Source organism: Saccostrea echinata, unplaced genomic scaffold (assembly GCF_033153115.1).
Source record: "Saccostrea echinata isolate AGI-Se365-2 ecotype Australia unplaced genomic scaffold, CSIRO_AGI_Sech_v1 ptg000042l, whole genome shotgun sequence".
Classification (NCBI taxonomy): Eukaryota; Metazoa; Mollusca; class Bivalvia; order Ostreida; family Ostreidae; genus Saccostrea; species Saccostrea echinata.
Window position 1 is genome coordinate 7,021,563 of NW_026889791.1, and position 9,604 is coordinate 7,031,166.

Below are 9,604 nucleotides of genomic sequence, written 5' to 3' on the forward strand. Positions count from 1 at the left end.
ATTTGAATTAATGACCTTAAATGTTTTGAAAAAGATAAGCCATGAAATTCAAAAAGTAGGTCAAGGTGACCTAGTCTTTAGTTGACGTACTCCGAGGATCCAAGATGCATCAACTGACAAGTTTGATGATCATAGGCCTTAAACTGTTCAAAATATGGTTCTAGATCATTTTGAAAAAGAATTTAAAAAGTAGGTCACTGTGACCTACTTTTGATTCAACATGATATGAGGTCCTTAGATGCATCAATTGACAAGATTCGATGATCCTAGTCCTTAGTCCTAGTCCCTATAGTAACCAAAATATCATTATTTTAACAAGAGGCCGATGGGCTACAATGCTCACCTGAGGTACTTTGGCCCTGCTGTTCTTCACCTGATTTCCTCCTTGTATAACCTATTGTGGCCCCGCCTTATGCCCCGGGGTCATATGAACAAATTAGAATCTACATTTCCCCAGGATGCTTCCACATAAGTTTCAGCTTTTCTGACCCATATATTTTAATGTAAAACTTGGATTCCCTATTGTGGCATCGCACTACCTCCGAGGGTCACAATTTGATCAACTTGAAATCTACACTACCCCAGGATGCTTCCACATAAGTTTCAGCTCTTCTGGCCCAGTGGTTCTTGAGAAGAAGATTTTTCCTATATATTTCAATGTAAAACTTGGATTCCCTATTTTGGCCCCGCCCTACCCCTTGGGGTCATGATTTGAACAATTTAGAATCTTTATTACCCCAGAATGCTTCCACATAAGTTTCAGCTTTTCTGGTCCAGTGGTTCTTGAGAAGAAGATTTTTAAAGATTTTTACTACATATTTCAATGTAAAACTTGGATTTCCTATTGTGGCCCCGCCCTACCCCCTGGGGTCATGATTTGAACAATTTAGAGTCTTTTCTACCCCAGGATGCTTCCACATAAGTTTCAGCTTTTCTGGCTCAATGGTTCTTGAGAAGAAGATTTTTTTAATGACCCACCCAATTTTTGCCTTTTCTTGATTATCTCCCCTTTGAAGGGGGCTTGGCCCTTCATCTAAACAATTTAAACTCCCCTTTACCCAAGGATGCTTTGTACCAAAGTTGGTTAAAATTGGCCCAGTGGTTTTTGAGAAGTTGAAAATGTGAAAAGTTACAGACGGACGGATGATGGACAACTGGTGACCAAAAAAGCTCACTTGAGCTTTCAGCTCAGGTGAGCTACTAAAATGTAATTTTTGGTCAACTTTGAAGTGACCTTGAGACCACGCCCTTTGCCCCAGGGCGATTCCCCGTGCAAATTTAAATCTACAGCATATCCTCATCTATCCTTCTGTATTCAATAATCCAGAAGTGAAAAAAGAATTAGATAGATTACATGATCAGTACGTACTGGTCCCTGCTGACAAAGCATGTAACATCATTGTCTTTGTTTGTAAGGCTCATTATATTAAATGTATTTTAGAGGAACTTGGATTTAATTCTACAAGTGGTAATCCAACTTATACTCATAGTTCCCTTTCTAAGGAAGAAATTCTTCAAAATCATATGTCAGTTTTGAATATTTTTAATATTCCAAACAACCAAAATGAATTCGAATTACCATATTTATATTGGATTCCGAAACTTCATAAAAATCCTTACAAACAAAGATACATAGCGGGTTCCAGTAAATGTTCAACCAAGCCTCTATCTTTACTCCTCACTAAGATATTAACAGTGGTGAAGGAGAAACTTCAAGAGTACTGTGCAACAATATATTCGAGAAGTGGTGTAAATCAGATGTGGATACTTAAAAATTCCAAGGAACTTTTGGAAAATTTGAAATCACAAGATTTTACCAAAATCAACAGCTTAAAAACTTACGACTTTTCAACTTTATACACAACCATTCTCCACGATAAATTAAAGTCCAGGCTTTTTGACATCATTGACAGCTGCTTTTTCAATAAAAATGGAACTCGTAAATATACTTACCTTGTCATTGGTCATTTGCAAAATTATTTTGTTAAAAAACATTCTGATTGTACACACAAGTACTCTGAAGTTGACATTAAAAAGATGCTTGAGTTTCTGATTGACAATATCAATGTGGTTTTTAGAGACCAGGTCTTCCAACAATCTATTGGAATTTCCATGGGTACCAATTGCGCCCCGTTATTAGCAGACCTTTTTTTGTATTCATATGAAGCAGAATTTATCCAAAATCTTGTACGTGAAAAGAAGAAAACACTTGCTGTGGCGTTCAACTCGACATTTAGATATATCGACGACGTATTGTCAATTAACAATGGCTATTTTCATTCTTATGTCGATACGATATATCCTGGTGAACTTGAGATAAAAGATACCACAGAGTCTAACACATCTGTTTCATATTTGGATATTTTACTTGAAAAAGACGTTAATGGTAATCTAACAACCAAGCTTTATGATAAACGTGATGACTTTAGCTTTTCAATCGTCAACTTCCCTTACTTATGCAGCAATATACCTTCATCACCTGCATACGGGGTATATATCTCTCAGTTGATTCGATACGCAAGAGCATGCTCTACGTATGTACAATTTCTAAAACGAGGTAAATTATTGACAAATAAGTTGATGAAACAAGAATATCAGCTGTCTCGTTTAAAGTCATCATTTCGTAAGTTCTATGGTCGATACAATGACCTTGTCAGCAAATACAATTTATCATTGAGTCAAATGCTGACTGACGTTTTTCATACTAATTGTTAGGCCATTATTTACACATTGAATTGTCGACGGATTTTTCCGTTATTTCCCGATCATGACAAGGAGCACACGGCGGGTGTGACCGGTCGGCAGGGGATGCTCACTCCTCCATGGCATCTGATCCCACCTCTGATGTTTGAGAGGTCCGTGTTTGCTCTGCTCCTATTTTGTATTGTATAATGGACTTTTGAGCTTGAATACTGTTCGTTATCTCCATATATTCCTTGTATGTTAGTTTGGTGATAATCTGCCCAGTGGTTCTTGAGAAGATTTTTTAGCAACCAGTACTTTTGGTTTTATTTACCTATTTATCTCCCCTTGTTTAAGGGTTACAAACCTAGTTTTAGCATAAACGGGAGCCCTTTGGCCAAGGATACCCTGTGACAAATTTGACAAGAATTGGCCAAGGGATTCTTAAGTTATGGCCATATTCTTAAAAGTTTACGCACACCACACAAGTGGCCATAGCATTAGCTCTTTGAGCCTTTGGCTCAGAAGAGCTAAAAATGTAAATTTATAAATATAAATAAGTAATTGTGCCTTCTCCCTGCTCCTGGGTATCTAGGAGGAAAACTGAGTACAAAATGTGTAATAACTGAAGCAAATGGGAGTTTCTTCTAATCCTGCTATATAATTTAATTAACAGGTTATCTGATTGAATGAGAGTACCAAAAAGCATGTTATATATATAAGAATATATATAGTATTTACAGAACTTCTTGAAAATATGCGCATGTATGTTTGCTGCAATCTGATTGGCTGAAAAGTTAAATGACCGTAACTTCCTTACTTTTTAACAGATGATGATGAAGTGTAATTGGTTCATACATTCTGCTACTATCAATATTGAATACAAGGCCATGCATCATTAACATACTTTGAAATTTAAGACATAGATATATATTCTTAGGCACTATAAGAATATAATTATATTACGCGCAGACAGGTGCTGAAATCTGATTTGCAAAGATTGTAAGTGGTTATAACTTTCTTGATTTTTAACGAAAAAAGAAAAAAAAATCAGAGTAAATGTTAATAAGATAAGTACCAACATTATGATATCATCAGAAATAAATAAGAGGACATGCATGTACGTATGCTCTATAATGATAGGTTTCTGATTCAGTTTGCTGTAACTTTCTACATTTTCAGTGAAATTCTTTGAAATCTAAAATGTAGCTCTGTAATATATGAAACAATGAAATGATATATACAGAAATTATCGAAATCAAATGCGTGCAGATGCACTGAAATCTTTTTAGTTTATGCTCATTTTGCCGTAACTGCAGTATTATACCCCCTAAATACTTCGGAAAATAAGTTGTATATTAAGGACATACGCAACGTACCTTACCCACTGATAATTTTTCAAGATATTCTTAATTTAAGATTATAGTGCCATCAGATGTTCGTAGACAAAAAAATCAGCAGGCATTACCAGGGGTTTTGAAAAGATATCAATAAATGAAAATTCTGGTATAATTCAAAGAAAAATATACAAAAATTACTAAACATATATTCTAGATGTTTTGTTTATCCAGACGTATTCTAGAAGAAGTGTACAACAGCATATATAGACATTAAATGTAGCACTCGATTCCTTTAAGTATGGGAACTCTTCAACTCCAGGGAAAAAGACAATAAAGTTCAAACTACGTTGCGTATGTCCTTAAGTCTATAGTACAGAAATTTTGCCTATAGAGAATGAAGCACCAAAGGGAGTTGGGGAGCGTTTGGGGAACATTAAACATGGAGATAAGGAACAGTATTCAAGTTCAAAGTCCATTTAAACAATACAAATCGGGAACAGAGCAAACACTGACCACTTAAACATCAGAGGTGGGATCAGGTGATGGTCTCCGTCACAATTAGAACTAGTTTTTCATGGATTTGGTCCCATCCATCAGACTGGGGGAGGAGAGACCATGAAATTTTTAATTTTTAGTTTCTTTTCCCATATATGCTAAATCCAAGATTGGCCATTCCAGAGAAAAAAGCTGAAAATATTCAAATGTATTCAAACTGATGACTGATAATTACAGACAAAACAGCAATTTGTCATCTCAATTAATCAGGTGACTTAAAAGTTGAAACAAATCTTTAAATATAATTTTAATACTCCCTCCCCGGGGAACTTGATTCAGATCTCTTGATCTGCACTTCTGAGGATGCTTGTATAACAATAAATGAGCAATCATAAGCCTGCTGTTCTTCGGAAATTTTTTTACAGATTCACATGTTAAATTTTGATCCCTTGCTGTGGCCTCACCCTTACACTCCTAACCATTTGGCTTACACTCCTGATTTGAATCTGTACTACCTATACATGCTTGCATATTAAAATGACCAATCATGGCACTGCTGTTTTAAAAAATTCCAATGTTAAGTTTGGCTCTGTTATTGGAACCCCATCCTATGCTGCAGGCAATGATTTGAACAAACTTGAATCTGCACTACCTTGGGATGCTTGCATATTATGCCTTTGCTATTCCTTAGAATATTTTTAATGATTTTTTCCTATGTTACTATATCATGTTACTATAATTGTGGTCCCACTAAAGGCCCATGAAATTTGAATCTTCACTGTGTAAAGAAGAATTCACCTAAGGTTTGTAATTTCTTGTCTAGCAGTTCTGGAGAAGAAAATATTTGAATGATTCTTCTAATTTTTACTGTTATAATTCCCCAATTAAATGAGACTTACCTTGGTAAAAGTCGAAGTTTGATTGGAATTTTATGAGTCACATAAACACTGAGGGATCAGATGAGATTGCGTACTTCGAGCCCGATACGTCAGTCTTGAAAGGAAGGGATTGTACATTTCCGAACAGATTACATCATTTAATAAGAATTACCATAGATATTCATTAAAACATCCCTTCCTCAAGGGTGGGTACTACATCAAGACAACAATGTGGCGGGCATCTGATCCCTTCAATGTTAATGTGACTCATAAAATTCCAATCAAACTTCGACTTTTACCAAGGTAAGTCTCGTTTAATTGGGGAATTTTATTACCTCACAACACTTCCGGAATCATATGAGACTTTAAAGCAAAAATGCACAAGCCCGCTGATGATGTACAATTTTTTTTTTATTTTTGCAAAATTTTATGCAACAAAACACCTCAACTCAACACTGCAGAATGAAACTGCGATTGTACAATTCTCTTATCATAAAATTTTCCAAAAGTTCCAGCATTACTTCACCCTGCAACTTTCAAAATGTCATCAATAGGTACAGAAGCATATCTAACTTTGGACACTGCAGCACTTCTAACACTATGACTTGAAAACTTTTAAGTGTCAATACCTGCCCTGGTCATAACAGTTTTAAGCCATCTTGAAATAGTATCCTTACCAATTCTGTTATGAGGCTTCACATAACTAATAAACAAAAAAGTACAGTCTTTTCTAATAATTCTTGTTCTCTTCAAATATTCTTTTAACACAGTAATCACACATAATCTTCGATCTAGTGGACAAGCCTTCAATTTTACACAGTTTGTATGACACCCAGGTCTATCTTGTTTAAGAAGACCTTTACAACACAACACATTGCAACTTTTTTCAATTCCATCTACACTCAACAAATGTAAAGACTGACATCTTGCGGCAGTAGTTAATGCAATTAACATACGTAATTTGAGAGATAAATCTTTCAAGGTTAAATATTTATATGGAGATAATTTTCTCAGTACAGACAATACACAAGAAACATCCCATATAACAAAATAGAGTGGTACACTGGGTCTCAAGTTATAAACGCCCTTTAAAAATCTAATCACAAGCGGATGCTTTCCAATGGTAAAACCATCACATGAAATTCCTAGAGCACTTAATGATGATCTTGCTGTGTTTAGCGCACTGTATCCAAGACCTGAATCAAAGAGTTCAGTCATAAAGTCAAGGACAAGGTTTACAGGAACTTGAATTGTACTAATTTTCCTTTCATAAGTGAACGAAATCCATTTTCGAATATAGCTTGAGTATTGTTGTCTTGTCCCTGATCTCCAGGAAGCCAAGATGATATTTGAAGCTTTTCGCGATATCTCTCGCATTTCCAAAGTTTTCCTGATAAGCGACACGCTACTAGAGTTAGTTTCTTGTATACTTAGTAGTGGATGTTTCTCCCTCGAGTGAGGTAAAGACAGAATCCCCTTCGGAAGAATCACTGGAGTTCTTATCAACAAATCCATTAGCACTGGATACCAGCATTGAGTTGGCCACAGTGGAACCACAATCAAACACTCTGCTTGGTCTGTCCTCACCTTCTGTAGTGTTCTGCTGATTAGACTGAAAGGAGGAAAAGCATAATAATCTGTCCATTGAAATGAAAATGCATTAATAAATTTTGCATCAGGATCAGGTTTTAATGAACAATATAGCTTCAACTGTTTGTTCAGCCTAGATGCAAACAGATCTAACTCTGAGAGTCCAAAAATAACAGAAATTCTGTCAAAAATTCCAACTTCTAGCTTCCACTCCACAGAGTCATTAAATTCTCGAGAAAATTTATCTGCTATATTATTTTCATCAGGTACATGATCAGCAGAAATCCAGACTTTCCTATTCATACATCAAAACCAAATACTTGCGATAACATATTCAATTTTTCTGACTTTAAGCCACCCACGTTATTTAAATATGCCTTTGCACATGTATTATCTGTCATTATCTTTACATGTATATCAGAAACATCTTTACAAAAAGATTTAAGTGCCAGATATATTGCAAGAAGTTCTAAATAATTAATATGATTTTTACTTTCATCTTCATTACATCTTCCTCCTGTACTACTTTTACCACAGACTGCTCCCCACCCTATAGTGGAAGCATCTGTCGTAATAACAATGTCGGGATTTCCATGATCTATGATTCTCTTCTGACTGTGAACATTTCTCTATCCACCAAAAAACAACTCATTCTTAGCTTTTTCTGACAAATTTAAATTGGCATCAAAATTTCCATTCTTTTTCCTTAACGCCTCTATTTTGTCCAACTCTAAATTTCTATAAAATAATGGACCATACTCTACTGCAGAATAACTTCCCTCAAAAAGCCAATTACTCTTGCTAGCAGCCGAATTGAACAACTTCCTTTTTTCCACACTTTCCTACATTCCTCGACAAGAGTGTCTGCTCTACTTGGACTTAATGTGCCAAACGTTTTGACTGAGTTAATAATATTTCCAAGAATACACAAGGTAATACATTGAGATGGTACACATACAGATTTCTTTTCATTTATGACTAAACCTAGTCTTTCCATCAAACATCTTGAATCTAATACATTTTTCAAACATTCTTCCAAAGTATCACTAATCAGAAGAGAATCATCAATATACCCAACATTCAAATGACCCATACATGTAATTCTAAGAGTAGAATATACAGGTTTCATTAACTTTGTAAACAATCTGGGAGCACAGGCAATGCCCATTGGTAAGCAGGAAAATTCAAAAAATTTTCCAAGCCAAATAAACCGTAAATATTTCCTTTGTTCCTCTACCATTGATACTGAATAATAAGCATGTTTAAGATCTAATGATGCCATGAAACAATTTTTCTTAACTAATTTTATAGCACTTTCAAAAGAATCCATCTTGAAATGATGGTAAGGAATGTACTTATTCAGTTCTTTTAAATTCAATATCACTCTCAAATCTCCATCTTTCTTAGGTATGGTAAAAATTGGAGATAAGAACTGTCCTTCTACAAAATCACATTCCTTAATGATACCCTGTTCACAAAATTCATTTATTTGCTTGTTAATTTTTTCTATTTCAGACTTTGCAAAAACAGAATGAGGTATACTATTCTGAGATGGTAAACCTAATTCTTCATCAAATTCAATATGGCAATTTTCAACAATATCTAAGATGACCTTATCTTCTGTAATCTTTCGCCATTCAGAGGAAAAATTTTTTAATCTTCCTGCACAAAAATTTTTAATGTCTGCTTTAGATTTAGCACTTACCTCTTTATCTATTTGTTGGAGCTGCGCTCCCCTTTCGAATTTTTTGAGCTGTCTTTAGAGGTAGAGCTGTTTGACCATCGACCCCAACTAGTAGTAGTTCTTTGGTTCTGTAGTCTACCTAATGCTCCTCGACCATAGAGACGTCCCCATGCCCTAAAGGATGCCCCTGCTCGGAAGTTTCCTCGATGAAATTTTCCATGTACTTTACTACTTATTCTATTCACATCTTGAATTTCTTTCAGAGATTTGGCAACATCATCTCCATATAGAAATTCTGAGAAGGGCAGAGATGGTGAACTAAGATGGTAGTACTCCTACCTAAATCAGGTCTATGAAGTTTTCTTTGCACTTAACATTAATCAGCTTGTTCGTGTGTCCCAGAAGGGCAGAATGCATCTGTAGACAAAGTTATCAAGCTCTGTAATCCTTCAATGACCTCAGAATCCATTTCATTCAGTATATTTGCTAATTTGTTAAGTTTACCGAGGCTTTAGTCACTTCCGATTGAATTACCTGAAATTTGGCATCACAATTTCGTGTCTCTGGATTTAAAATACTCCACATAGCTTGGTTTACTCTTGTTTTAATCAAAGCTGTACAATTTTCTGGCCTTTTAATACTTTTCAACAGTCATTAAAGTAGTCATCATTTAGCCCATCTCTGAACAGTTTGTTTATCATCGAGGCCAAATGCTCGTCTTCATTTTCATCACAATCTTCCTTAACTTTATACTTTACGCCCAGTTGTCTAAATCTTGACGTTTCACCGTCCTCTTTACGTTTTTTAAAAGGGAGTTCACCTGAATCTCTATCACCCTCAACATCAGACAATTGGTTTATAGGAGTCATCAACAACTCTTCTTCTTCCAACTCATTAATATCACCATAATAGATATCGTTCACTCTGTTATTCAT

The 9,604-nt window shown here is 35.3% G+C and overlaps 1 pseudogene; it reads right to left on the bottom strand.

Moving 5' to 3' along the window:
* Positions 1-6,456: 6,456 nt before the first annotated feature.
* LOC133201098 (uncharacterized) lies at positions 6,457-9,604 on the bottom strand (annotated as a pseudogene).